At 49.9% G+C, this 27,632-nt stretch overlaps 1 protein-coding gene and 1 long non-coding RNA gene across 2 annotated transcripts in view; both read right to left on the minus strand.

Annotated features, from left to right (window-relative positions):
- LOC127042434 (uncharacterized) overlaps positions 1-22,963 on the minus strand; it is a 206,901-nt gene extending 183,938 nt beyond the window's left edge. The window contains exon 1 of the long non-coding RNA XR_007771944.1: positions 22,417-22,963. This is a non-coding gene — a long non-coding RNA (uncharacterized LOC127042434). The remainder of the gene's footprint in view (positions 1-22,416) is intronic.
- The window catches only part of LOC127042431 (zinc finger protein 560-like), an 816,513-nt gene that overhangs the window by 740,089 nt on the left and 48,792 nt on the right, over positions 1-27,632 (minus strand). The gene's annotated exons all lie outside the window — the stretch shown is intronic.

Below are 27,632 nucleotides of genomic sequence, written 5' to 3' on the forward strand. Positions count from 1 at the left end.
TCGCTCCCTGGTTTTGTTCTTTGTTTGTTTTTAACTCCCCTACATTTCTGACTTTAGGCATGCATGTATACTAAAGGTGTCTAGTTTCTAGTTGTTAGAAGAAGGGGGTGGGTTGCTCCAGTGAATAATTTATGACGCGACGGAACTGTCTACATAGGCTTATACTAAGATGTAAAGAGAAGGCTGGTTCTCTCTGGAGACGAGCTGCTCTCTATTGATGCGTGCACTTGTCAATAAAGAGCTTTTGATCGGACCTTGCTGGTGTTGCCTGTCTCTCTCGCGGTCAGACAACGAACTTTGCCGTCTGGGTTAGAGTCCCTGACATAAGTATAATCTAATAACTCATTGAAAGGTGACAGGGCCAGAAAGAGTTAATTAACTCACCTCACCGACTGACCTGCCCCGTGGGTGAACCTTAAAAACTGGTTAACAAGATATTTAAATGAACAGAGCTTTGAAATGCAAGTCTGCAGTGTTAGAGGTAGAAGGGGAGGTGTTTGCTCAGGTCTTGTGATGTCAGCAAACAAGTCTTGTCTATAGCTCTAGTTTTAATTCAAAGAGCAAAAAAAGAATATTAACATTTATGATGATACTTGAGTGAAATAGTATTATTGTCTGTGTCTCTTTGAAGGTTGTGGTAATCTGTATCTGAACTGTTTGATGGATGTACTAATTGCCAGGATGTTTGGAAGAAGAGTTAAGCCTATTGTTTTCTCAGGCTGAAAGGCTGCTGGAAATGTTTAAGAACCTGGGACACGATCCTTCTTCATCTGAGATCTGCTTTGGGTTTCAAGAGGGGGAAACCTTAAGCCACAAGGATTGAGATCCCCAGTCATTGACTGGAGCCACCCTGAATATGGACATTGGATTATAACCTATGGACTATTTCTAAAAGGACTTTTGGCAACTACAAGCTCATCTCTACTTTGTATCTGAACCTCAAAAATTGAATTCAAGTCTATATGTCTATTAATCTTTTAACCAACACTCACTCTCTCTCTTTTCTTTTCTAATAAATTTTAGCTTAGTTAATAAGAATTGGCTATAGCATGTATTTTAGGTAAAATCTAAGTTATAATTGAACCTGGTTATGTGGCTGATCCTTTGGGATCGGAAGAATCTTTTCTTTTATATGATGAAGTAAGATTTTCAGGAATCATCATCATATCTAACAGGTGTGTCTGGATGGAGGCCTGAGGCTGGGTACTTTAAGGGAACTGCATGGTTTAAACTTCTAAGTAACCAGTGAGGTACTACAGAAGCTGTTTTGTGCTGGCTTGGTAAATCTAAGTATTGAAATAACCAGCAGCGTTTGGGATTTGTCTGCCCTGTTTTGTTTGCAATTCACTCTGATTGAGTGAGCTGAGCTGGCTCCCATGGGCAGCACCGTCACACCCACAGCCAGGCTGCAGAGGTCCGGGGGATCTTAGGGGCCTTGGGGTGCACAGATACCTATGTCCAGGCCATAGTGGTCCCTGGGGGGCTTAGATAGTTTGGGGGGGACACAGATACCAATCTCCATGCTCTTGGGGTCCCATGGGGGCTTAGAGGGTTCGTGGGGGGCACATATTCCTACATCCAGGCTGTAGGGTTACCAGGGGGGCTTAGGGGGTTAGTGGGGGGCAAAGATACCTACGTCCACGCTGGAGGCATCCTGGGAGTCTTAGGGGATTTGTGGGGGCCAAAGACACCTATGATGTCCAGGCTGTAGGGGTACCAGTGGGTTTTAGGGGTTCGAGTGGGCACAGATACGTATGTCCAGGCTGTATCGTTCCCAGGGGGGGTTAGAGGTTTCGTGAGGGGCACAGATATCTACGTCCAGATTGTAGATGTCCCGGAAGGGGAGGGTTAGGGGGGTTGTGGGAGTGCAAATACCTATGTCCAGGCTGTAGGGGTTCCTGGGGCCTTAGAGGGTTTCTGAGGGGCACATATACCTACGTGCACACTGGAGTGTCGCAAGGGGCTTATGGAGTCTATATGGGGTACAGATACCAATGTTCTGGCTGTATAGGTCCCTCGGGGGCTTAGGGGGTTTGTGGGGGGCACAGATACCTAAGTTCAGGCTGGAGGGATCTCTGAGTGTCTTAGGTGTTTGGTGGGAGGCACAGATACCTACGTCCAGGCTGCAGGGGTCTCGGAGGGGCTTAGGGTCTGTCACGGAGTGTGGGGGAGTCCGGTCCTGCACCCCTCTTCCTGGGACTCACAGTGACTCTCAGCCAGCCAGTAAAACAGAAGGTTTATTGGACAACAGGGGCGAAGGATGCAGCAGAGCTTGGAGGCACAAGCAGGACCCCACAATCAAGTCCTTCTAGGGGTTCAGGAAATTTAGTTCCCAGTTTGGGAATCCCTGAATTCAAACCACCCAGACCAAAACCAAAACTGAACTAACCCAACTCCCTCCAGCCGGCCATTTGCTGTGTCCAGCTTCCCGGGCGAAGGTGCTGACCCCTCCCCCCGCCTAGCTCAGGTTACAGGCTGAGCACGTGTCCGGTCCTAAAGTCACCCCCTGCTCTCCCATCCCCCACACAGACAGTCCCTACTCCATCACAGTAATGCCCAGAGCATTTCCCGCATGGAGCCACAGTGACACCATGTGGCCACGCACGGTAACGCACAGAACATTTCCCATATGGAGCAACTGTGACACCGTTTGGCCAGGCAGGGTAATGCACAGAGCATTTCCCGCATGGAGCAACATTGACGCCTTGTGACCACACCAGGTAATGGACAGAGCATTTCCTGCATGGAGCAACAGTGACACCATGTGGCCATGCAGGGAAATGCACAGAGCATTTCCTGGATGAAGCAACAGTGATTCCATGTGGCCACGCAGGGTAATGCACAGAGCATTTCTCTCATAGAGGAACAGTGACAACATGTGGCCATGCAGGGTAATGCACAGAGCATCACGCCTATGTAGAGACTGTACAGATCCCTGGGGGGCTTATGGGTCGTGGGGGGCACAGATAGCTACGTCCAGGCTGGAGACATTCTGGTGGGCATTAGGGGCTTCATGAGGGGCACAAATATCTACGTCAGGGCTGGAGAGGTCCCTGGATGGCTTAAGGGGTTGTGGTGAGCATAGATACATACGTCTACGCTGCAGGGGTCCCAGAGGGACTTAGTTGGTGTCACGTAGTGTGGTGGAATCTGGCCCTGCACCCCTCTTCCTGGGACACACAGTGACACAGCCAGCCAGTAAAACAGAAGGTTTTTTTGGCCAACAGGAATGAAGGATACAGCAGGGCTTTTGGGCACAACCAGAACCCCTCAATCGAGTCCTTCTGGGGGTTCAGGAAGCTTAGTTCCCAGTTTGGGATTCCCTGAATTCCAACAACCCGGCTCCAAACCAAAACTGAACTAACTCCCTCCAGCCAGCCCCTTCCTTTATTCAGCTTCCTGGGCAAAGGTGCTGACTCCCTCCCCGCTGCCTAGCTTAAGTTACAGGCTTAGGTCCTGTGCCTCACCTAAAGTCACCCGCTGCTCTCCCAGTCCCCACACAGACAGTCCCCACTCCATCACAGTAATGCCCAGAGCATTTCGTGCATGGAGCAACAGTAACACCGTGTGGCCATGCAGGGTAATGCCCAGAGCAGTTCCCCCGTGGAGCAACAGTGACACCATGTGGCCACACAGGGTAATGCACAGAGCATTTCCTGCATGGAGCAAGATTGACACCGTGTGGCCACACAGGGTAATGCACAGAGCTTTTCCTGCATGGAGCAACAGTGACACCGTGTGGCCACAAACGGTAATGCACAGAGCATTTCCTGCATGGAGCAAGAGTGACACCGTGTGGCCATGCAGGGTAATGCACAGAGCATTTCCCGCATGGAGCAACATTGACACCTTGTGAACACACCAGGTAATGGCCAGAGCATTTCCTCCATGGAGCAACAGTGACACCATGTGGCCATGCAGGGAAATGCACAGAGCATTTCCTGGATGAAGCAACAGTGATTCCATGTGGCCACGCAGGGTAATGCACAGAGCATTTCTCTCATAGAGGAACAGTGACAACATGTGGCCATGCAGGGTAATGCACAGAGCATCACGCCTATGTAGAGGCTGTAGAGATGCCTGGGGGGCTTAGGGGTCGTGGGGGGCACAGATAGCTACGTCCAGTCTGGAGACATTCTGGTGGGCATTAGGGGCTTCATGAGGGGCACAAATATCTACGTCAGGGCTGGAGAGGTCCCTGGATGGCTTAGGGGGTTGTGGTGAGCATAGATACATACGTCCATGCTGTAGTGGTCCCTGGGGGTTTAAGGAGTTGGTAAGGGTCACAGAAACCTAAGTATGGTCTGGAGGGGTCCCTGGGGGACTTAAGGGTTTGTGGTTGCGCAGATACCTACGTACCGGTTGGAGGGGGCCCTGGGGAGCTTAGGGTCTTGTGTGGCGTACACATAGCTATAACCAGGCTGGTGGGGGCCCTATGGGTCTTAGAAGGCTGGTGGGGGCAGAGATACCTATGTAGGGACTGGAGAAGTCCTGGGGAGGGCTTTGGGGGTTCCTGGAAGTCACAAATATCTACGTCCAGGCTGGAGGAGTTCTGGAGGTATTAGGGAGTTGTGCGGGGGCACAGATACCTATATCGAGGCTGTAGGGGTCCTAGGGTTGCTTTGGGGAATTTTGGGGTACAGATACCTACTTCCATGCTGCAGGGGTCGCTGGGAGGATCAGTGGGTTCGTGAGGGTGCACAGATATCTACGTCCGGTCTATAGGGATCCTGGGGGGGTCTTAGGGGTTTGTAAGGGGCACAGATACATTCATCCAGGCAAGAGGGGTCCTAGGGACCTTAGGGGGTTCATGCTGGGCACAGATACCTGCGTCTAGGCTGGAGGGGTTTTGGGGGTCTTAGGAGGGTTGTGTGGGCACAGATACCTATGTCGATGCTGGAGGGGTCCTGTCATGTCTTAGCGGATTCGTGGGGTCAGAGATACCTACATCTAGGCTGGAGGGGTTCCGGGTGGATTAGGTGTGTTTGGGGGGGAACAGCTACCTACATCCTAATGGTAGGTGGCCCTGGGTAGCTTAGGCGGTTTTTGTCGGTCACAGATACAAACATCCATGCTGTAGGGGTCCCGAGGGACTTTGTGGGGCTCTAGGGGTCACAGATACCTACCTACAGTCTGGAAGTTTCCTGTGGGTATTAAGGGGTGTGTGGGGCATACAGATGCCTACATCTGGGCTTGTGGGTTCCCTGGGGGGCTTAGAGGTTTGTGGAGAGCACAGATACCATTATCCAGGCTAGATGGGTTCTGGTGGGATTAGGGGGTTGTGGGGGGCACAGATACCTATGTAAACAGAAGCAGGATGAACTCTACCCTCACATCTGGTGGTGAATTATGGCAAGTGTGGAAAAGGATTTCAGTGTCTGATCATGTTTGCATAGACACACTCACCGTGCGTGACACGGCCACGGCAGCCTGGGATGGTTACTTTGGCAGCTATGGTATCCCCAGTTTATTTGTTGTTGGGGTGTGAGATGTGGAGTGTTGTCACCCTGATTGTGTGGATGAGGAACTGTGAAACAGCTTTGAGACAGGGATTCTCACCATCAGTTGAGTGGCACTCACTAGACAAGGGAGTGGGCTCCTTGGATGAGCCAGAAACACCAATTACATTTTCTTCTTTTTTAACAGTTGAGTCGTAGAGCTGGTTGTTGAATTTTTTTATAACTGAAGATCCAGGTTCCTGAGTTGAAGTCATTGAAGTGCTGTGTTAAATAGTGGGGGAATTTGAAACTATATTGCAGAGCAGATGATAGAGAAGAGCAGTTTGTGGAGCACTTGGAATGGCTCACGGAGTGAAGTAAGCTAAGCAGTTTTTGGAGACAGCTGGAGCAGATCACAGGTTGGTTGGTGGAGCAGAGCAGCTGGTGGACTGAGCTGAGCAGTTTGGGGGAAAGGTAGAAGCAGAATCCCACGGAGAGGCAGGGCAGACAGCAGTGGACCACGTAAGGTGCCCCTTTCTACCCGGGCTGGCAGGGGGGAGAACCCGGCAGATAGACTCTTGAACTCTGGGGCTGCGGGAATGTGGGTGATTATGGGGTTGCTGGAGTCTTGAAATATTTGAGGTATTGTACTTTGGAGTCTTGGGGTGATTTCGGGATTGCTAGATTCTAGAGCCCAGGGAAAAGGACACGGCCTAGTTGAGGTGTTTTCCAAATTTAATGCTATGTTGTTTATCTCACGTTATTAAACATTTTCTGCTATACCCAGATTCTATTATTGCGAGAGGGGAAGTATTGCCTCTTTGAGGCACCTAGGGGTGTGTATGTAAAATTTTCCCATGTCACTGGGTGAGGGCTCGATCTGGTTTGCATTACGTAATAGGGAAGGGACCCCTATGTATTGAACCCAGTCCTTGCTGCTATCAATTCAGCCTGGCAGACGGGTTCCACCTATGTCCAGGCTGAAGGGGTCCCTGGGGATATGAGGAGGTTCCTGGGGGGCACAGAGATCTAGGTCCAGGCTGTAGGGGTCCCTGGGGGGCTCAGGGGTTTGGGGCACAGATACCTACGTCCCAGCTGCAGGGGTCCCAGAGGGGCTTAGGGGGTGTCATGGAGTCTGGTGGAATCTGGCCCTGCACCCCTCTTCCTGGGACACACAGTGACTCAGCCAGCCAGTAAAACAGAGGGTTGTTTTGGCCAACAGGAACGAAGGATACAGCAGGGCTTTGGGGCACAACCAGGACCCGTCAGTCGAGTCCTTCTGGGGGTTCAGGAAGCTTAGTTCCCAGTTTGGGATTCTCTGAATTCCAACTACCCAGCTCCAAAAAAAAACTGAACTAACTCCCTGCAGCCGACCCCTTCCTGTGTCCAGCTTCCCGGGCAAAGGTGCTCACTCTCTCAGCCCTGCCTAGCTCGAGTTACAGGCTTAGGTCCTGTCCCTCACCTAAAGTCACCCCCTGCTCTCCCATCCCCCACACAGACAGTCCCCACTCCATCACAGTAATGCCCAGAGCATTTCGCGCATGGAGCAACAGTAAAACTGTGTGGCCATGCACGGTAATGCCCAGAGCATTTCCCCCGTGGAGCAACAGTGACACCATGTGGCCATGCAGGGTAATACACAGAGCATTTCCTGCATGGAGCAACAGTGACACCATGTGGTCATGCAGGGTAATGCACAGAGCATTTCCCCGCATGGAGCAACAGTGACACCGTGTGGCCACACAGAGTAATACACAGAGCATCGCACCTACGTGGAGGCTGTAAAGATCCCTCGAGGGCTTACGGGGGTTCGTAGGGTCACAGATATCTACATCCAGTATGGGCGGGACCCTGGGAGAGTTAGGGGGGTTGTGAGGGGCATAGGTAGTTGCATCCAGGCTGTAGAGGTCCTGGTGGGGATTAAAGGCTTCCTGGAGGACAGCAATATCTACGTCCAGGCTGAAGGGGTCCCTGGACGCTTAGGGGGTTGTGGTGAGCACAGTGATCCCTGGGGGTATAGGGACTTGGTGAGGGGCACAGATACCTATGTATGTCCTGGAGGGGTCCCTGGGGGGGGCTTAGTGGTACTGTAGGAGACACAGATACCTACGTCCAGGCTATAAGCATTCTGGGGGGGCTTAGGGCTTTGGGGGGGCACAGATACCTACATCCAGGCTGGAGGGGTCCCGGGGGGCTTAGGTGGTTTGTGGGGAGGGGCACAGATATGTACATCCAGGCTGGAGAGGTTCCGGAGAGGATTAGGGTTTTTTGCGGATGGCAGAGATACCTATCTCCATACTCTAGGGGTCCCGGGGGGCTTAGGGTTTTTTGGGAGGCACAGATATCTATGTCCAGGTTGGAGTGGTTCCTGGGGGGTTTAGGGAGTTCCTGGGGGGCACAGATACCTAGGTCCATGCTGTAGGGTTCCCTGGGTGGATTAGGGGTTTTCTGGGTGGCAGAGATACCTACGTCTAGGCTGTAGGGGTCCCTGGGAGGCTTAGGGGGTTTGTGGGGGGCAGAGATACCTACTTCCAGGCAATAGGTCTTCCAGGGGGAATTAGTGTGTTGGGGGGGCACAGATACCTAGGTTCAGGCTGGAGGGTTCCCGGGGGGGGGCTTATGCCGTTTGTGTTGGGCACAGATATCTGCATCCAGGCTGGAGTGGTCCCTGGGGGGGCTACAGCATTTTCTGGTGGGCACAGATAACTACCTCCAGGCTGGAGGGGTTTCTCGGCACTTAGGGGTTGTGGGGGGCACAGATACCTCCATCCAGGCTGGAGGGTCCCTGGGGGGCTTAGCGGGTTCATGTGGGGCATAGATACCTAAGTCCAGGCTGGATGGGTCCAGGGGGGGCTTATGGGGTTCAGGGAGCACAGATGCTTATCTCTAGGCTATAGGGGTCCCTGGTGTGCTTAGGGGGTTTTGGGGGGGCCCAGATACCTAAGTCCATACTGTAGGCGTCCCTACAGGTGCTTATGGGTTCGTGGGGTGCACAGATACTTATGTCCAGTCTGGAGGGGACAGGGGGGGTTGGGGTTTCATGAGGGGCAAAGATACAAACCTCCAGGCTGTAGGAGTCCCAGGGAGGCTGTGGGGGTACAGATACCTACATCTAGTCTGGATGGGTCCTGGGGGTTTTAGGGGGTTTGTGGGGGGCACAGATACCTAGGTACAGGCTGTCGGTGTCCCGAGGAGATGAGGCGGTTCACTGGGGGCTCAGATACATCCAGGCTGGATGTGTCCCGAGGAGCTTAGGGGGTTTGTGGGGTGCTCAGACACCTGTGTCCAGGCTGTAGGGATCCCTGGGAGGTTAGAGGTTCGTGGGTGTCACAGATAGGGACTTCCAGGCTGAAGGGGTCGCTGGGACGTTTAGGGGGTTTGTGGGAGTACAGATACCTACGTCCAGGCTAAAGGGGTAATGGGGGTGCTTAGGGAATCGGGGCTGACACAGAAACCTACGTCCAGGGTCTAGGGGTCCCGAGGGGATTGGGGGTTGAGGGGGGAACAGATGCCTACGTCCTAGCTGAAGGGGTCCTGGTTGGTTTAGGAGGTTCGTTGGAGTCACAGATACCTAAGTCCAGGCTGTAGGGGTTCCTGGGGTATTCGGGGATTTCTGGGGGTCACAGATACCTACGTTCAGACTGGAAGGGTTCCAGAGGGCTTAGGAGATTTATAGGGGGACAGATAACAACATCCTGGCTGTAGGGGTTCCCGTGGGGATTAGGTGGTTTATGGGGGGCACAGATTACTCATAGACTCATAGACTCTAGGACTGGAAGGGACCTCGAGAGGTCATCGAGTCCAGTCCCCTGCCCTCATGGCAGGACCAAATACTGTCTAGACCATCCCTAATAGACATTTATCTAACCTACTCTTAAATATCTCCAGAGATGGAGATTCCACAACTTCCCTAGGCAATCTATTCCAGTGTTTAACTACCCTGACAGTTAGGAACTTTTTCCTAATGTCCAACCTAAATCTCCCTTGCTGCAGTTTAAGCCCATTGCTTCTTGTTCTATCATTGGAGGTTAAGGTGAACAAGTTTTCTCCCTCCTCCTGATGACACCTTGTTAGATACCTGAAAACTGCTATCATGTCCCCTCTCAGTCTTCTCTTTTCCAAACTAAACAAACCCAATTCCTTCAGCCTTCCTTCATAGGTCATGTTCTCAAGACCTTTAATCATTCTTGTTGCTCTTCTCTGGACCCTCTCCAATTTCTCCACATCTTTCTTGAAATGTGGTGCCCAGAACTGGACACAATACTCCAGTTGAGGCCTAACCAGCGCAGAGTAAAGCGGAAGAATGACTTCTCGTGTCTTGTTTACAACACACCTGTTAATGCATCCCAGAATCACGTTTGCTTTTTTTGCAACAGTATCACACTGTTGACTCATATTAAGCTTGTGGTCTACTACGAGCCCTAGATCTCTTTCTGCCATACTCCTTCCTAGACAGTCTCTTCCCATTCTGTATGTGTGAAACTGATTGTTCCTTCCTAAGTGGAGCACTTTGCATTTATCTTTATTGAACTTCATCCTCTTTACCTCAGACCATTTCTCCAATTTGTCCAGATCATTTTGAATTTTGACCCTGTCCTCCAAAGCAGTTGCAATCCCTCCCAGTTTGGTATCATCCGCAAACTTAATAAGCGTACTTTTTATGCCAACATCTAAATCGTTGATGAAGATATTGAACAGAACCGGTCCCAAAACAGACCCCTGCGGAACCCCACTTGTTATACCTTTCCAGCAGGATTGGGAGCCATTAACAACTACTCTCTGAGTACGGTTATCCAGCCAGTTATGCACCCACCTTATAGTAGCCCCATCTAAATTGTACTTTCCTAGTTTATCTATAAGAATATCATGCGAGACCGTATCAAATGCCTTACTAAAGTCTAGGTAAATCACATCCACCGCTTCTCCCTTATCCACAAGGCTCGTTATCCTATCAAAGAACGCTATCAGATTAGTTTGACACGATTTGTTCTTTACAAATCCATGCTGGCTATTCCCTATCACCTTACCACCTTCCAAGTGTTTGGAGATGATTTCTTTGATTACCTGCTCCATTATTTTCCCTGGCACAGAAGTTAAACTAACTGGTCTGTAGTTTCCTGGGTTGTTTTTATTTCCCTTTTTATAGATGGGCACTATATTTGCCCCCTTCCAGTCTTCTGGAATCTCCCTCGTCTCCCATGATTTCCCAAAGATAATAGCTAGAGGCTCAGATACCTCTTCTATTAACTCCTTGAGTATTCTAGGATGCATTTCATCAGGCCCTGGTGACTTGCAGGCATCTAACTTTTCTAAGTGATTTTTTACTTGCTCTTTCCTTATTTTCTCTTCTAAACCTACCCTCTTCCCGTAAGCATTCACTATACTAGACATTCCTTCAGACTTCTCAGTGAAGACTGAAACAAAGAAGTCATTAAGCATCTCTGCCATTTCCAAGTCTCCCGTTACTGTTTCCCCCTCCTCACTGAGCAGTGGGCCTACCCTGTCCTTAGTCTTCCTCTTGCTTCTAATGTATGACAGATACCAATGTCCTGGCTGTAGATGTTCCTCCACGGTGGCCTCAGGGCTGGAAGAGCTCCCACTCCCTTCTATTACCTGGGGGCTGCAGCAGGGGCACAGAGCTTCTCTGGTCTCACTCCTTTACCCCTGCCCCGCTGTGGCCCTGACACCAGAGAAGCTCTGTGCCCCTGCTGCAGCCTCTGCGCCATATCAGGGAGTGGGAGCTCCTCCAGCCCTGGGGCCACCGTGAGGGAGACCTTTCCAGGGGGACCCAATTTGGCCAGGGGCCCCCGGGACCCCGACAGCCTGGATGTAGGGTTATGTGCGACCACAGCCCCTCTATGTACCCCAGGAACATCTACAGCCAGGACATTGGTATCTATATCCCCCGAACCCACAAAGCCCCCCAGGGACCTTTACAGCCAGTATGTTGGTATCTGTGCCCCCCATAAATCTCCTAAGCGCTCCAGGACCCCTCCAGTCTGCATGTAGGTATCTGTGACCCCCATAATTCTCCTAAGACCTCTGGGACCCCTCTAGTCTGCACGTAAGTATCTGTGACCCCCAGAAATCCCTGAATGCCCCAGGAACCCCTACAGCCTGGACTTAGGTATCTGTGACTCCAACGAACCTCCTAAACCACCCAAGACACCTCCAGCTATGACGTAGGTATCTGTTCCCCCCTCAACCCCCAATCCCCTCGGGACCCCTAGACCCTGGACGTAGGTATCTGTGTCAGCCCCGATCCCTTAAGCACTCCCATTACCCCTTCAGTCTGGACGTAACTACCTGTGACCTCCACGAACCCCCTAAGCCCCCAGGGATCCCTACAGCCTGCACACAGGTGTCTGAGCACCGCACGAACCTCCTAAGCTCCTCGGGACACATCCAGCCTGGATGTATCTGAGCCCCCAGTGAACCACCTCATCTCCTCGGGACACCGACAGCCTGTACCTAGGTATCTGTGCCCCCCACAAACCCTCTATACCCCCCAGGACCCCTCCAGCCTAGATGTAGGTATCTGTACCCCCACAGCCCCCCTGGGACTCCTACAGCCTGGAGGTTCGTATCTGTGCCCCCCATGAAACCCCAACCCCCCCTGCCCCCTCCAGCCTGGACATAAGTATCTGTGCACCCCACGAACCCATAAACACCTGTAGGGACGCCTACAGCATGGACTTAGGTATCTGGGGTCCCCCAAAACCCCCTAAGCCCACCAGGGACCACTACAGCCTAGAGATAAGTATTTGTGCCCTCTGAACCCCATAAGCCCCCCCTGGATCCCTCCAGCCTGGATTTAGGTATCTGTGCCCCCTACGAACCCGCTAAGCTCCCCAGGGACCCTCCAGCCTGGACGGAGGTATCTGTGCCCCCCCACAATCCCTAAGTACCGAGACACCCCTCCAGCCTGGAGGTAGGTATCTTTGCCGAACACAAACTGCCTAAGCCCCCCCACATCGGGAACCCTCCAGCCTGGATCTAGGTATCTGTGCCCCCCCAACACACTAATTCCCCCTGGAAGCCCTATTGCCTGGACTTAGGTATCGCTGCCCCCCACAAACCCCCTAAGCCTCCCAGGGACCCCTACAGCCTACACGTATGTATCTGTACCCCTCAGAAAACCCCTAATCCACCCGGGGAACCCTACAGCATGGACCTAGGTATCTGTGCCCCCCAGGAACCCCCTAAACCCCCAGGAACCACTCCAACCTGGACATAGTTATCTGTGCCTCCCAAAAAAACCCTAAGCCCCCCAGGGACCCCTAGATCCTGGAGATAGGTATCTCTGCTGTTCACAAAAATTCCTTATACTCCCTGGAACCTCTCCAGCCTGGACGTACATAGCTGTGCCCCCCACAACCCCCCTAAGCCCCCCGGGGCCCCTCCAGCCTGGATGTAGGTATCTGTGCCCCCCCAAAGCCCTAACCCCCCCCCCAGAATGCCTATAGCCTGGACGTAGGCATCTGTGTCCCCTACAATACCACTAAGCCCCCCCAGGGACCCCTCCAGGACAAACATAGGTATCTGTGCCCCTCACCAAGTTCCTAAACCCCCAGGGATCACTGTGCTCACCACAACCTCTAAGCCGTCCAGGGACCTCTCCAGCCCGGACGTAGATATTGGTGTCCTCCAGGAAGCCCTTAATCCCCACCAGGACCTCTACACCCTGGACGCAAGTACCTATGCCCCCCACAACCCCCCTAACTCCCCCAGAGTCCCGACCATCCTGGACGTAGGTATCTGTGACCCTACGAACCCCCTTAAGCCCCCCAGAATTCCTCCAGCTTGGACGTAGCTATCTGTACCTCCCATGACCCCTAAGCCCCCAGGGATCTCTACAGCCTCTACGTAGGTGTGATGCTCTGTGCATTACCCTGAGTGGCCACACAGTGTCACTGTTGCTCCATGCAGGAAATGCTCTGTGCATTACCCTGCGTGGCCACATGGTGTCAATGTTGTTCCATGCGCGAAATGCTCTGGGCATTACTGTGATGGAGTGGGGACTGTCTGTGTGGGGGATGGGAGAGGTGAGGCACAGGACCTAAGCCTGTAACTCGAGCTAGGCAGGGCTGAGAGAGTGAGCACCTTTGCCCGGGAAGCTGGACACAGGAAGGGGTCAGCTGGAGGGAGTTAGTTCAGTTTTGGTTTGGAGCTGGGTAGTTGGAATTCAGAGAATCCCAAACTGGGAACTAAGCTTCCTGAACCCCCAGAAGGACTCGAGGGAGTTAGTTCAGTTTTGGTTTAGAATTCCTTGGTGCAAAAACACCGTGAAACTCCCCTTTCTTCTTCACAGAGGGCTTCAACACCCCTTTTCTCACTCAGGCTCACAACTGCCCAGAATTCGAGAACTGTCCCTGTTCCCATTGGACAAATGGGAGGAGCGTGAGGTACAGAGAAGGGAGGTGACCTACCCAAGGGCCTACACAGCAAGGTGGTGGCAGAGCCAGAAAGAGAAGCCGCCAGTCAGACTCCTGTTCTAACAGACAACAAATCCCCCCAGAGGCAGGGATAGAGCTCAGGAACTGAGATGGTTGGAAAATTTCATTCCAACCGTTTCTGTCCAAATATCCCATTCAGACTAAACCAGTTTGTTTCTCAAAATCATAACAAGTGAGATGGAAGTTCTTTGCAAAAAGATTTTATTTCAAAACAAAAGCATCTCCTGTTTGTCACAGTGTGTTAAATTGTGTCATCACACACAAGGAGGAGACACTTAGATCTTGAAAATTAGATAAGATGCTTCAGTCTGAGCTAAGTCATTGCTGCTCTTAACAATTCCAAAATAAAAAAATGCAAATAAAAAAGACTGTTTCAGTTAATCTATTATGTCATAATCTGCTCTGGTAAACGATGGGACACCTCATATTATGCCCTACTCTTAGTGACACTCTCCAATGGATCCCCATCCTCCACCCACCATGAGGTAGGTAAGAGTGGATCATTATTACCCCTACTTGAAAGCACACCATGGCCGCTTCACTTCTCCTGCCTCCCCTAGACCCTGGACGTAGGTATCTGTGTCAGCCCCGATCCCTTAAGCACTCCCATTACCCCTTCAGCCTGGACGTAACTACCTGTGACCCCCACGAACCCCCTAAGCCCCCAGGGACCCCTACAGCCTGGACACAGGTGTCTGAGCACGCCACAAACCCCCTAAGCTCCTCGGGACACATCCAGCCTGGATGTATCTGAGCCCCCAGTGAACCGCCTAATCTCCTCGGGACACCGACAGCCTGTACCTAGGTATCTGTGCCCCCCACAAGCCCCCTATAACCCCCAGGACCCATCCAGACTAGATGTAGGTATCTGTACCCCCACAGCCTCCCTGGGACTCCTACAGCCTGGAGGTTTGTATCTGTGCCCCTCATGAAACCCCAACCCCCCCTGTCCCTTCCAGACTGGACATAAGTATCTGTGCACCCCACGAACCCCTAAGCACCTGTAGGGAAGCCTACAGCATGGACTTAGGTATCTGGGGCCCCCCAAAACCCCCTAAGCCCACCAGGGACCCCTATAGCCTAGAGATAAGCATCTGTGCTCCCTGAACCCCATAAGCCCCCCCTGGACCCATCCAGCCTGGACTTAGGTATCTGTGCCCCACATGAACCCGCTAAGCCCCCCAGGGACCTTCTAGCCTGGATGGAAGTATCTGTGCCCCCCACAACCCCTAAGTGCCGAGAAACCCCTCCAGACTGGAGGTAGTTATCTGTGCCCACCAGAAACCGCTTTAGCCCCCCCAGGGACCACTCCAGCCTGGATGCAGATATCTGTGCCCAACACAAACGGCATAAGCCCCCCCCCGGGAACCCTCCAGCCTGAACCTAGGTATCTGTGCCCCCCCAACACACTAATTCCCCCTGGAAGACCTATTGCCTGGAAGTAGGTATCTCTGCCCCCCACAAACCCCCTAAGCCTCCCAGGGACCCCTACAGCCTACACGTAGGTATCTCTGCCACCCAGAAAACCCCTAATCCACCCAGGGAACCCTACAGCATGGACCTAGGTATCTGTGCCCCCCAGGAACTCCCTAACCCCCCAGGAACCACTCCAACCTGGACATAGATATCTGTGCCTCCCAAAAAACCCTAAGTCCCCCGGGACCCCTAGAGTATGGAGATAGGTATCTCTGCCATCCGCAAAAACCCCTAATCCTCTCCGGAACCTCTCCAGCCTGGATGTACATATCTGTGCCCCTCCCCACAAACCACCTAAGCCCCCCGGGACCCCTCCAGCCTGGATGTAGGTATCTGTGCCCCCCCAAAGCCCTAAGCCCCCCCAGAATGCCTATAGCCTGGAAGTAGGTATCAGTGTCTCCTACAGTACCACTAAGCCCCCTCCAGTGACCCCTCCAGGACATACATAGGTATCTGTGCCCCTCACCAAGTCCCTATACCCCCAGGGATCACTGTGCTCACCACAACCCCCTAAGCGTCCAGGGACCCCTTCAGCCTGGACATAGATATTGCTGTCCTCCAGGAAGCCTTTAATCCCCACCAGGACCTCTACAGCCTGGACGCAACTACCTATGCCACTCACAACCCCCCTAACTCTCCCAGGGTCCCGCCCATACTGGATGTAGATAACTGTGACCCTACGAACCCACGTAAGCCCTCGAGGGATCTCTACAGCCTCCACGTAGGTGCGATGCTCTGTGCATTACCCTGTGTGGCCACGTGGTGTCACTGTTGCTCCATGCAGGAAATGCTCTGTGCATTACCATGTGTGACCACATGGTGCCACTGTTCCTCCATGCAGGAAATGCTCTGTGCATTACCATGCGTGACCACATGGTGTCACTGTTGCTCCATGCAGGAAATGCTCTGTGCATTACCCTGTATGGCCACACGGTGCCACTGTTGCTCCATGCAGGAAATGCTCTGTGCATTACCCTGTGTGGCCACATGGTGTCACTGTTGCTCCACGGGGGAAATGCTCTGGGCATTACCCTGCGTGACCACACAGAGTTACTGTTGCTCCATGCGCGAAATGCTCTGGGCATTACTGTGATGGAGTGGGGACTGTCTGTGTGGGGGATGGGAGAGCAGCAGGTGACTTTAGGTGAGGGACAGGACCTAAACCTGTAACTTAAGCTAGGCAGCTGGGAGGGAGTCAGCACTTTTGCCCAGGAAGCTGAATAAAGGAAGGGGCTGGCTGGAGGGAGTTAGTTCAGTTTTGGTTTGGAGCTGGGTTGTTGGAATTCAGGGAATCCCAAACTGGGAACTAAGCTTCCTGAACCCCCAGAAGGACTCGATTGAGGGGTCCTGGTTGTGCCCAAAAGCCCTGCTGTATCCTTCGTTCCTGTTGGCCAAAAAAACCTTCTGTTTTACTGGCTGGCTGAGTCACTGTGTGTCCCAGGAAGAGGGGTGCAGGGCCAGATTCCACCACACAACGTGACACCCCCTAAGTCCCTCTGGGACCCCTGCAGCCTGGACGTAGGTATCTGTGCCCCCCACCAAACTCCTGAGCCCCCCCCCGACCCCCTACAGCCTGGACCTAGATATCTGTGCCCCCCACGAACTCCCTAAGCCCCCCAGGGACCCCTTGAGCCTGGACGTAGGTGGAACCCTTCTGCCAGGTTGAACTGATAGCAGCAAGGACTGGGTTCAATACATAGGGGTCCCTTGCCTTCAATGTAATGCAAACCAGCTCGAGCCCCCACCCAGTGACATGGGAAAATTTTACATACGCACTCCTAGGTGCCTCAAAGAGGCAATACTTCCCCTCTCGCAAGCACAGAGTCTGGGTGTAGCAGAAAATGTTTAATAACGTGAGATAAACAACATAGCATTAAATTGGGAAAACACCTCAACTAGGCCGTGTCCTTTTCTCTGGGCTCATGAGTCCAGCAATCCCCAAATCACCCCAAGGCTCCAAAGTCCAATATCTCCAACGTTTCAAGAGTCCAGCAACCCCAAAATCACCCAAAGTTGCGCAACCCCAGAGTTCAAGAGTCTATCTGCAGGGTTTTTCCCCCTGCCAGCCTGAGTAGAAAGGGGCACCTTATGTGGTCCACTGGTGACTGCTCTGCCTCTCCATGGGATTCTGCTTTTGCCTTCCCCACAAACTGCTCAGCTCAGTCCACCAGCTGCTCTGCCAGCTGACCTGTGTTCTGCTCCAGCTGTCCCCCAAAACTGCTGGACTCACCTCACTCCGTGAGCCACTTCCACAAACTGCTCCTGTCTGTCAACTACTGTGTTCTGCAATACAGTTTCAGAGTCCCCCACAAGCTAACACATCTTTTCAGTGATTTCAGCTCAAAAACCTAGAAATTCAACTTTTAAAAGAATAAAAAATCAACACTGCTATTCAACTGTTAAAAGAAAAAAAGTGCAATTGGTGTCTCTAGCTCACCCAAGGAACCCACTCCCTTGTCTAGTGAGTGCCACTCAACTGATGGTGAGAATCCCTGTCTCAAAGCTGTTTCACAGTTCCTCATCCACACAATCAGGGTGACAACACTCCACATCTCACACCCCAACAACAAATAAACTGGGGATACCATAGCTGCCAAAGTAACCATCCCAGGCTGCCGTGGCCGTGTCACGCACGGTGGGTGTGTCTATGCAAACATGATCAGACCCTGAAATCCTTTTCCACACTTGCCATAATTCACCACCAGATGTGAGGGTAGAGTTCATCCTGCTTCTGCTTACATAGGTATCTGTGCCCCAGACAACCCCCTAATCCCACCAGAACCCATCTAGCCTGGATAATGGTATCTGTGCTCTCCACAAACCTCTAAGCCCCCCAGGGAACCCACAAGCCCAGATGTAGGCATCTGTATGCCCCACACACCCCTTAATACCCACAGGAACCTTCCAGACTGTGGGTAGGTATCTGTGACCCCTAGAGCCCCACAAAGTCCCTCGGGACCCCTACAGCATGGATGTTTGTATCTGTGACCGACAAAAACCGCCTAAGCTACCCAGGGCCACCTACCATCAGGATGTAGGTATCTGTTCCCCCCCAACACACCTAATCCCCCCTGAACCCCTCCAGCCTAGATGTAGGTATCTCTGACCCCACGAATCCGCTAAGACATGACAGGACCCCTCCAGCATCGACATAGGTATCTGTGCCCACACAAACCTCCTAAGACCCCAAAACCCCTCCAGCCTAGACGCAGGTATCTGTGCCCAGCATGAACCCCCTAAGGTCCCTAGGACCCCTCTTGCCTGGATGAATGTATCTGTGCCCCTTACAAACCCCTAAGACCCCCCCAGGATCCCTATAGACCGGACGTAGATATCTGTGCACCCTCACGAACCCACTGATCCTCCCAGCGACCCCTACAGCATGGAAGTAGGTATCTGTACCCCAAAATTCCCCAAAGCAACCCCACGACCCCTACAGCCTCGATATAGGTATATGTTCCCCCGCACAACTCCCTAATACCCCCAAAACTCCTCCAGCCTGGACGTAGATATTTGTGACTTCCAGGAACCCCGAAAGCCCTCCCCAGGACTTCTCCAGTCCCTACATAGGTATCTCTGCCCCCACCAGCCTTCTAAGACCCATAGGGCCCCCACCAGCCTGGTTATAGCTATGTGTACGCCACACAAAACCCTTAAGTCCCCCAGGGACCCCTCCAGACCATACTTAGGTTTCTGTGACCCTTACCAACTCCTTAAACCCCCAGGGACCACTACAGCATGGACGTATGTATCTATGCTCACCACAACCCCCTAAGCCATCCAGAGACCTCTCCAGCCCTGACGTAGATATTTGTGCCCCTCATGAAGCCCCTAATGCCCACCAGAATGTCTCCAGCCTGGACGTAGCTATCTGTGCCCCCCACGACCCCTAAGTCCCCCAGGGATCTCTACAGTCTCTACATAGGCGTGATGCTCTGTGCATTACCCTGCATGGCCACATGTTGTCACTGTTCCTCTATGAGAGAAATGCTCTGTGCATTACCCTGTGTGGCCACATGGAATCACTGTTGCTCCATCCAGGAAATGCTCTGTGCATTTCCCTGCATGGCCACAAGGTGTCAATGTTGCTCCCTGCGGGAAATGCTCTGTGCATTACCCTGCCTCGCCACACGGTGTCACAGTTGCTCCATATGGGAAATGTTCTGTGCGTTACCGTGCGTGGCCACATGGTGTCACTGTTGCTCCATGCGGGAAATGCTCTGTGTATTACCCAGTGTGGCCACACGGTGTCACTGTAGCTCCATGCGGGAAATGCTCTGTGCATTACTGTGATGGAGTAGGGACTGTCTGTGTGGGGGATGGGAGAGCAGGGGGTGACTTTAGGACCGGACACGTGCTCAGCCTGTAACCTGAGCTAGGCGCGGGGAGGGGTCAGCACCTTTGCCCGGGAAGCTGGACACAGGAAATGGCCAGCTGGAGGGAGTTGGGTTAGTTCAGTTTCGGTTTTGGTCTGGGTGCTTGGAATTCAGGGATTCCCAAACTGGGAACTAAGCTTCCTGAACCCCTAGAAGGACTTGATTGTGGGGTCCTGCTTGTGCCTCCAAGCTCTTCTGTATCCTTCCCTCCTGTTGTCCAATAAACCTTCTGTTTTACTGGCTGGCTGAGAGTCACTGTGAGTCCCAGGAAGAGGGGTGCAGGACCGGACTCCCCCAAACTCCGTGACAGACCCTAAGCCCCTCCGAGACCCCTGCAGCCTGGACGTAGGTATCTGTGCCTCCCACCAAACACCTAAGACACTCAGAGATCCCTCCAGCCTGAACTTAGGTATCTGTGCCCCGCAAAAACCCCCTAAGCCCCCGAGGGACCTATACAGCCAGAACATTGGTATCTGTACCCCATATAGACTTCATAAGCCCCTTGCGACACTCCAGTGTGCACGTAGGTATATGTGCCCCTCAGAAACCCTCTAAGCCCCCAGGAACCCATACAGCCTGGACATAGGTATTTGCACTCCCACAACCCCCCTAACCCCCCCCTCCCGGGACATCTGCAATCTGGATGTAGACATCTGTGCCCCTCACGAAACCTCTAACCCCCCCTGGGAATGATACAGCCTGGACATACGTATCTGTGCCCACTCGAACCCCTAAAACCCACTGGTACCCCTACAGCCTGGACATCATAGGTGTCTTTGGCCCCCACAAATCCCCTAAGACTCCCAGGATGCCTCCAGCCTGGACGTAGGTATCTTTGCCCCCCACTAACCTCCTAAGCCCCCCTGGTAACCCTACAGCCTGGATGTAGGAATATGTGCCCCCCACGAACCCTCTAAGCCCCCATGGGACCCCTAGAGCATGGAGATTGGTATCTGTGTCCCCCACAAACTCTCTAAGCCCCCCAGGGACCGCTATGGCCTAGACATAGGTATCTGTGCACCCCAAGGCCCCTAAGATCCCCCGGATCTCTGCAGCCTGGCTGTAGGTGTGACGGTGCTGCCCGTGGGAGCCAGCTCAGCTCACTCAATCAGAGTGAATTGCAAACAAAACAGGGCAGACAAATCCCAAACGCTGCTGGTTATTTCAATACTTAGATTTACCAAGCCAGCACAAAACAGCTTCTGTAGTACCTCACTGGTTACTTAGAAGTTTAAACCACGCAGTTCCCTTAAAGTACCCAGCCTCAGGCCTCCGTCCAGACACACCTGTTAGATATGATGATGATTCCTGAAAATCTTACTTCATCATATAAAAGAAAAGATTCTTCCGATCCCAAAGGATCAGCCACATAACCAGGTTCAATTATAACTTAGATTTTACCTAAAATACATGCTATCGCCAATTCTTATTAACTAAGCTAAAATTTATTAGAAAAGAAAAGAGAGAGAGTGAGTGTTGGTTAAAAGATTAATAGACATATAGACTTGAATTCAATTTTTGAGGTTCAGATACAAAGTAGACATGAGCTTGTAGTTGCCAAAAGTCCTTTTAGAAATAGTCCATAGGTTATAATCCACTGTCCATATTCAGGGTGGCTCCAGTCAATGACTGGGGATCTCAATCCTTGTGGCTTAAGGTTTCCTCCTCTTGAAAATCAATGCAGATCTGAGATGAATAAGGATCGTGTCCCAGGTTCTTAAACATTTCCAGCAGCCTTTCAGCCTGAGAAAACAATAGGCTTAACTCTTCTTCCAAACATCCTGGCAATTAGTACATCCATCAAACAGTTCAGATACAGATTACCACAACCTTCAAAGAGACACAGACAATAATACTATTTCACTCAAGTATCATCATAAATGTTAATATTCTTTTTTTGCTCTTTGAATTAAAACTATAGCAATAGACAAGACTTGTTTGCTGACATCACAAGACCTGAGCAAACACCTCCCCTTCTACCTCTAACACTGCAGACTTGCATTTCAAAGCTCTGTTCATTTACATATCTTGTTAACCAGTTTTTAAGGTTCACCCACGGGTCAGGTCAGTCGGTGAGGTGAGTTAATTAACTCTTTCTGGCCCTGTCACCTTTCAATGAGATATTAGATTATACCTATGTCAGGGACTCTAACCCAGACGGCAAAGTTCGTTGTCTGACCGCGAGAGAGACAGGCAACACCAGCAAGGTCCGATCAAAAGCTCTTTATTGACAAGTGCACGCATCAATAGAGAGCAGCTCGTCTCCAGAGAGAACCAGCCTGCTCTTTACATCTTAGTATAAGCCTATGTAGACAGTTCCGTCGCGTCATAAATTATTCACTGGAGCAACCCACCCCCTTCTTCTAACAACTAGAAACTAGACACCTTTAGTATACATGCATGCCTAAAGTTAGAAATGTAGGGGAGTTAAAAACAAACAAAGAACAAAACCAGGGAGCGAAAACAAGGAGGCTGGGAAACTAGGACTCTTATCAGTTCTTCGAAGGAGCTGCCCGAACACAGCACATCTGGTACTATGCCAGGAATGCAGCTTCTCTCTTATCTCACTTTTTCCCAGCGCTTGTGAGACATGCTGCTGCTTCTCAGTGTTTTCCACTCAGGGATTACCCACAAACCTCTGTTAGCCTGACTTTGGTCAGGTTGGCATACCTGGTTTTGTCTGCTATATCTTTATTCAGGCCTAACAATCCCCCCTTTGTCCCTAGAGGACCATAATGGGACTCTTGGGACACATATCCATTTAACAATTGTACGGGGGAGGCTAGTAAACCATGACCCAAGGTCTGAGTGGAGGTCCTTAAAACTAAAAGTGTGATCAAGAGATATAGCATGGAAAACAACAGCAACATTCTTAACAGCTTGTAAATCTTTGTCAATTAAGCCAGAGTGATTAACAGCAAAGCAACATTTTTCCCCAATGCGAGCACAAGCCCCTCTCTAATTCAGCATTCATGGCATTTAGCACACATCTATTTTGCAAAGTTACTTCTGCTACTTCATCAGTCTTTCGTTGCAACTTTTGGAAAGCGTCTATTAATGCATTAGCTGTTTTTTTTCAAGCTCTGCAGAAATATTTACAACTGCTCTCTTGAGCTTAGCCACCCACAATCCAGGAATGAGTGCACGGACAAAAGAGTGGAATCCTGTTTGTCTGACAACTAAGGGATTGGGGCACTGACTATAAATCAGTTAGGTATACCAAGTGGTCTAATTTCCCAGATGTTTCGGTGAATAATCCAGTCCCATGTGCATCCTCCCCATGGACCCGTCAGGATTCGGTATGTGGAAGCCCACACCCCCCAGTCCAAATGCTTGGAAGGAGCACTGTAAATGTTTACACTTCCACCCAGAAAGTCTTTAGTATATCTCCATGACCACAGATCAGATGGTACTCCTGATGTGTCTGTAAGGGCAGTGGGCCAAGTCTGGTACTCAAGATCACTCCAAATGGCCATCAGCTGGTCATTCAGGAAATTCTGAATCTCCAAACATACTAGATCCCACTGCAATGCCTTCCCAGCCTCAGTGATATTTAATACCATCTTTCCTTGGTGTAGTACTATATTACATTTGTTATTTAACTATTTTCAGGTACTTTTAAAAGGCATTGACATTAATAGCATAGGAGGGGGTTACATTATTAGTCACTGGAATGGTTTCAATACAGGTAAAATTTCCAGTGGCAGAACAAACTCTTCGGGTACTTGTTATTTAAAATCCAATTAGAGAGAGCAATACATGCTGAAGAATTTATCCACAACACAGGGCACAGCCTGTAGAATAAACCCCAAAATCCAATCAATACCACATTCCCAAGCATGGGTCCCACAAATTTTTTCTGCCAGTGTACAATTCTTTGTTTCTTCACCGGGGTCAGTTCTTAATGTCCTTTCTAGTCAGGAATTCCTGGACTTTAGCAATTTCAGTGGAGTGAGTGTTCCTTCTTCTTTCCCAAAACAGTCTTGGTGCAGCATCGTATAGGGGAGAGGTTACTAGCACATCACCCTGTAATGGTTTTGCTTTTTCTAGAAAAATTCAAAGGCACAGTAGATCTGTCAGTGGATAAGGGAGAGGCTACTAGCACTTCACCTTGTACTTTTTCCCTACTGTCCAGAAGGCACAATGGAGCTAGAAGGTGAAATAGGCTAATCATCAGTAGGAGAATTCTCCCAATGTGGAGGGGTCTTTTTGCAGTGAGAATCTTGGGTCCAAGCAGTCAGTCTTTGGTACTTCACAGCGGTGTTGGTAGTCATCAGGACTTAAGGGCCTTTCCAGCATGGAGCCAAGGCAGTCTTTCGTTGGTGGACCTTTACATCAATCCCGTCTCCTGGTTCCAAGGAGTGGCAGGGCTGCTAGGGTCTTTGGGTAGCGCTTCCTTACCTGTGAGAAAAAAAACTTAACACATTTCATTAGTGCCTGGCAGTGTTTTTCAGATCTCATAGCTGCATGGGCAAATTCAAGCCCTCCTTTTCCTGGTTGTTAACCAAGTCTTAACTGTGAGCAGTGTCCTTGAATGGAGTCAGTGTCTTATCTATAGCCTGAGCTTGCTATTTTATTTTATTTTATTTTTTCAGTTAATTCATTCTGTTCTTTGTGCTTCTTCCCTTCTTGGCTTCTTTTAACCTGCAAAGGAAACTTTCACTTTTTACTCATACACCTTTTTCCCAACAATGAACACCTACACATTGTCATTATACAGTATATTAGTCTTATTATTTAATATATGCCACACACACTCTTTTACTAAAATAACCTTATTACAGAGCTTTCGAGCAACAAGCCAGGACAAGCACACCCACTTTGAGGAGTTCACTCAATACAACCTCTAGTCCAATAGCCTTCCACCATCCCCAGCCCTCTGGCTAGAAATCTGAGGTAGCCAGAAAGATCCCATGTACAATATGGGGAGTGGGTTAACTTTTCATGTCCTTGCTTTCAAAGACTGTTGGTATGCAAATTTTAACAACAATTTTTGCAATTAACAATTTGACCAATGAAGTTTCTTTTCCTTACTTAAGGAAATGCATTAGACTTTAGTATATCACATTCTCCTGATTTATCTAAACACTTTGTATTCCAAGTTGAACAAAACAAGTATCTGCATTTTAATTTTACCTTTTTGTTTGATTTTAAACTAGATTATTTTATAAAAATATTAAACACAAAAATTCCGGCCACAAGACAAACACCACAAGACAGAACATAGAACACAAAACATAATTTCTATTGTGCCAGTAAATGCATGGTACGTTGAATGCTGTTTAGCTGGCATCAGTTTTCTCTGATTATCTGAAAGACAAAAAAACAGAGGTCTACCCCTTCTGGGCAGACAATCATTGCTTAAAATAGACAAATACCCTTGTTGATTTCAGGAAAAACAGAGGAATTATCCCATATTTTATGTGTTTCATAGGCAGCCCAGGTTTCAGTGGCTCCTACCTTATCAGTTAGATAATTTGCATGAATACAGATGCTTTCTGGCTTGCTTTTTACTTTTAACTCTTGCTTTCAAACACTGAAAGAAAACATCACTACTTATAGTGCCCTTACAGCCTAATAAAATTTCAATTACATAGCACTATATACATTCTTCAGCTAATTTAACTAAATTCTAAATGATTGCAATTAACAATTTCTTTGCCTCAATTTATTTACAAACATTTCAAAGACACCAAGAACTTTCCTCTTCAGCATTTTTGCAAAGTTCAACTGCTGTTTCCTCCAGCAACTACAGAGTTAACTTCTCACTCTCCCTTAAATCACTTGCTTGTCTCCCAACAGCCACTTTTATCAACTCAAATCACCATTCCAAGTAAGTTCTGGGTATTTGAAATCCCCATGCTTACACTTACTTACTCCTTCCTTCCACTACACCCTTAAAGTTTTCCAACCTGTTTTCCAATCTCTCTGTCTGTTGCCTGCCCGCCTGGGCCCGATCCTGCTTTTCTCACTGAACCGTCCCTTCCATAGGCACCAACTTATTCCACTACCAGTTTAGCTAGGAGGGTGGGCTTCTCAACTAGCCCCCCACCCCTCCTGGTCTCTTCCCTTAAACATTCTTACTCACAAGACTACCCGAGTCCTCCTTCATGAGGCTTGCCACCTAGACGAAGACACATGGCCCATTGGGCAAAGGCCATTTACTTAACATATAATTTGAAGGACTACTCTTAGAGGGTTTACCCAGAGACTCATTCATCTGTTTGACACTTAAACAGAAAAGAGAATTACACAGAGAGCAGAGGGAATTACAGTCTAAGCCAGACTTTCCCACTTCTATACACTGACCGCTACAGGGGACAGGACAGAAGGATCTCAATTTAACCTCAGAGCTGTCTCGCACACATGGCTTCCACTCCGAGGAATTACGAACAAGAGGTTCAGTTCCACCCACACTCCTAACACCCAAATGAACAGAGAAAAAAAACAACAACAGTAACTGGTTAAATAGAACAGAACCAGAACCAAATAGTGTTTCCTTATCCTATTAGGACTCACTTTTACTCGTGCAGTTCTCAGCATATAACACCAACAGTACCAAGCAAAGCAAACACAAAATAACAAGGGTAAAACAAATAGATGGTGTAAATTCTGCAGGGCTCCCCCCTTCTTAATTGCTCACCAAACTGTGACAAATTTCTGTTACCAATCTATCCCTCATGTCAGATGATCAGGCTGACACTACAGGATCGTTGGGGGAAGATAAAGAAAACACACCATATAACTGAATTTTAAAGCTTCATTAATAAAATAATAAAACAACAACGGAGAGTGTTGGGAACGCTCTCACATCACTCAGGAAAATATTAATGCCCCAAGCCCGAAGCTCCTTTCATACTTACACACGTACGTCGAGACTGGCCACTTCTGTGTATAATGTTCAGAGGAGGGGGAGAGGTGGAAGGGAGATTATCCTGTATACAGCTTGTCCAGAATTTCCAACATGCTTCTGCTCTTGGGAGGGCTGTTCTTTTACACCCTGGAATCTCCTGCGGCGTCTCTTTCAGAGATTCCAGTCCAGGTCGGCTGCCTGTGGCTTCTTTGGTGTCACCAAGCCACACCGACTCCAGGGTCACAAAGGCACACTGTTGGATCTTACTGGACAGTTAAACTTTGCAAATGTAATTTCAGTTCTGTAACTTGTATTTCCTTTGCTTCGCCTCTGTCTATATTTTTTCCTTCACAGCCAGCTGGGGCCGAAAGCAGCCCCTCCCTGCACCAAGCACAGTCCGCTCCGATTCCTGACCCTGAACGCAGAGCACCCCCCTCCTTCCATCCCAGGGCCAAGATGATTTTTAAATTAACCCGTTCCTTATGTCTTTTTCTTTCTCTCTTTCCCATTAAACATTCTAGTAGCAATGCTAACTACTTCAGACAAACTTTTCCCTTGCGTACCATCTGGATGCTTTCTAAATCTTTTTGCAATATCCTTTGCACATTGTGACATGAAAACCATTTTAACCATCTCCTTTCCATGATCAGTTTCAGGATTTAAATTCCCATGCTTTTTAACTTCACAAATCAGTCGAGCACAAAAGTCAGAGAGGTGCTTATCTGGATGCTGAACACAAGCAGTCACCTTGCTCCAATTTGGAGTAGCCTCCCCTGCATCTCTAATACCATTCAAAACAGCTTTTAAAAATCCATCCAACTTTGTCTTTTGAGCTGGATTATTGGGATTCCAGTTAGGGTCAGTAATTAGCCAAGGTGCATTCAAATGAGCTGCAGATTTTTCTTTTACTTTTTGTCTTTCATCTTCTGTCATGAGAGTATCTAATAACTGATTTACATTTGCCCAAGTGGGCACATGAGTGAAAAAGTTTGTGCAGAACATTCTTTCCACTGCCTCAGGATTGTCTCATAAG

Source organism: Gopherus flavomarginatus, unplaced genomic scaffold (assembly GCF_025201925.1).
Source record: "Gopherus flavomarginatus isolate rGopFla2 unplaced genomic scaffold, rGopFla2.mat.asm mat_scaffold_43_arrow_ctg1, whole genome shotgun sequence".
NCBI classification, from domain to species: Eukaryota; Metazoa; Chordata; order Testudines; family Testudinidae; genus Gopherus; species Gopherus flavomarginatus.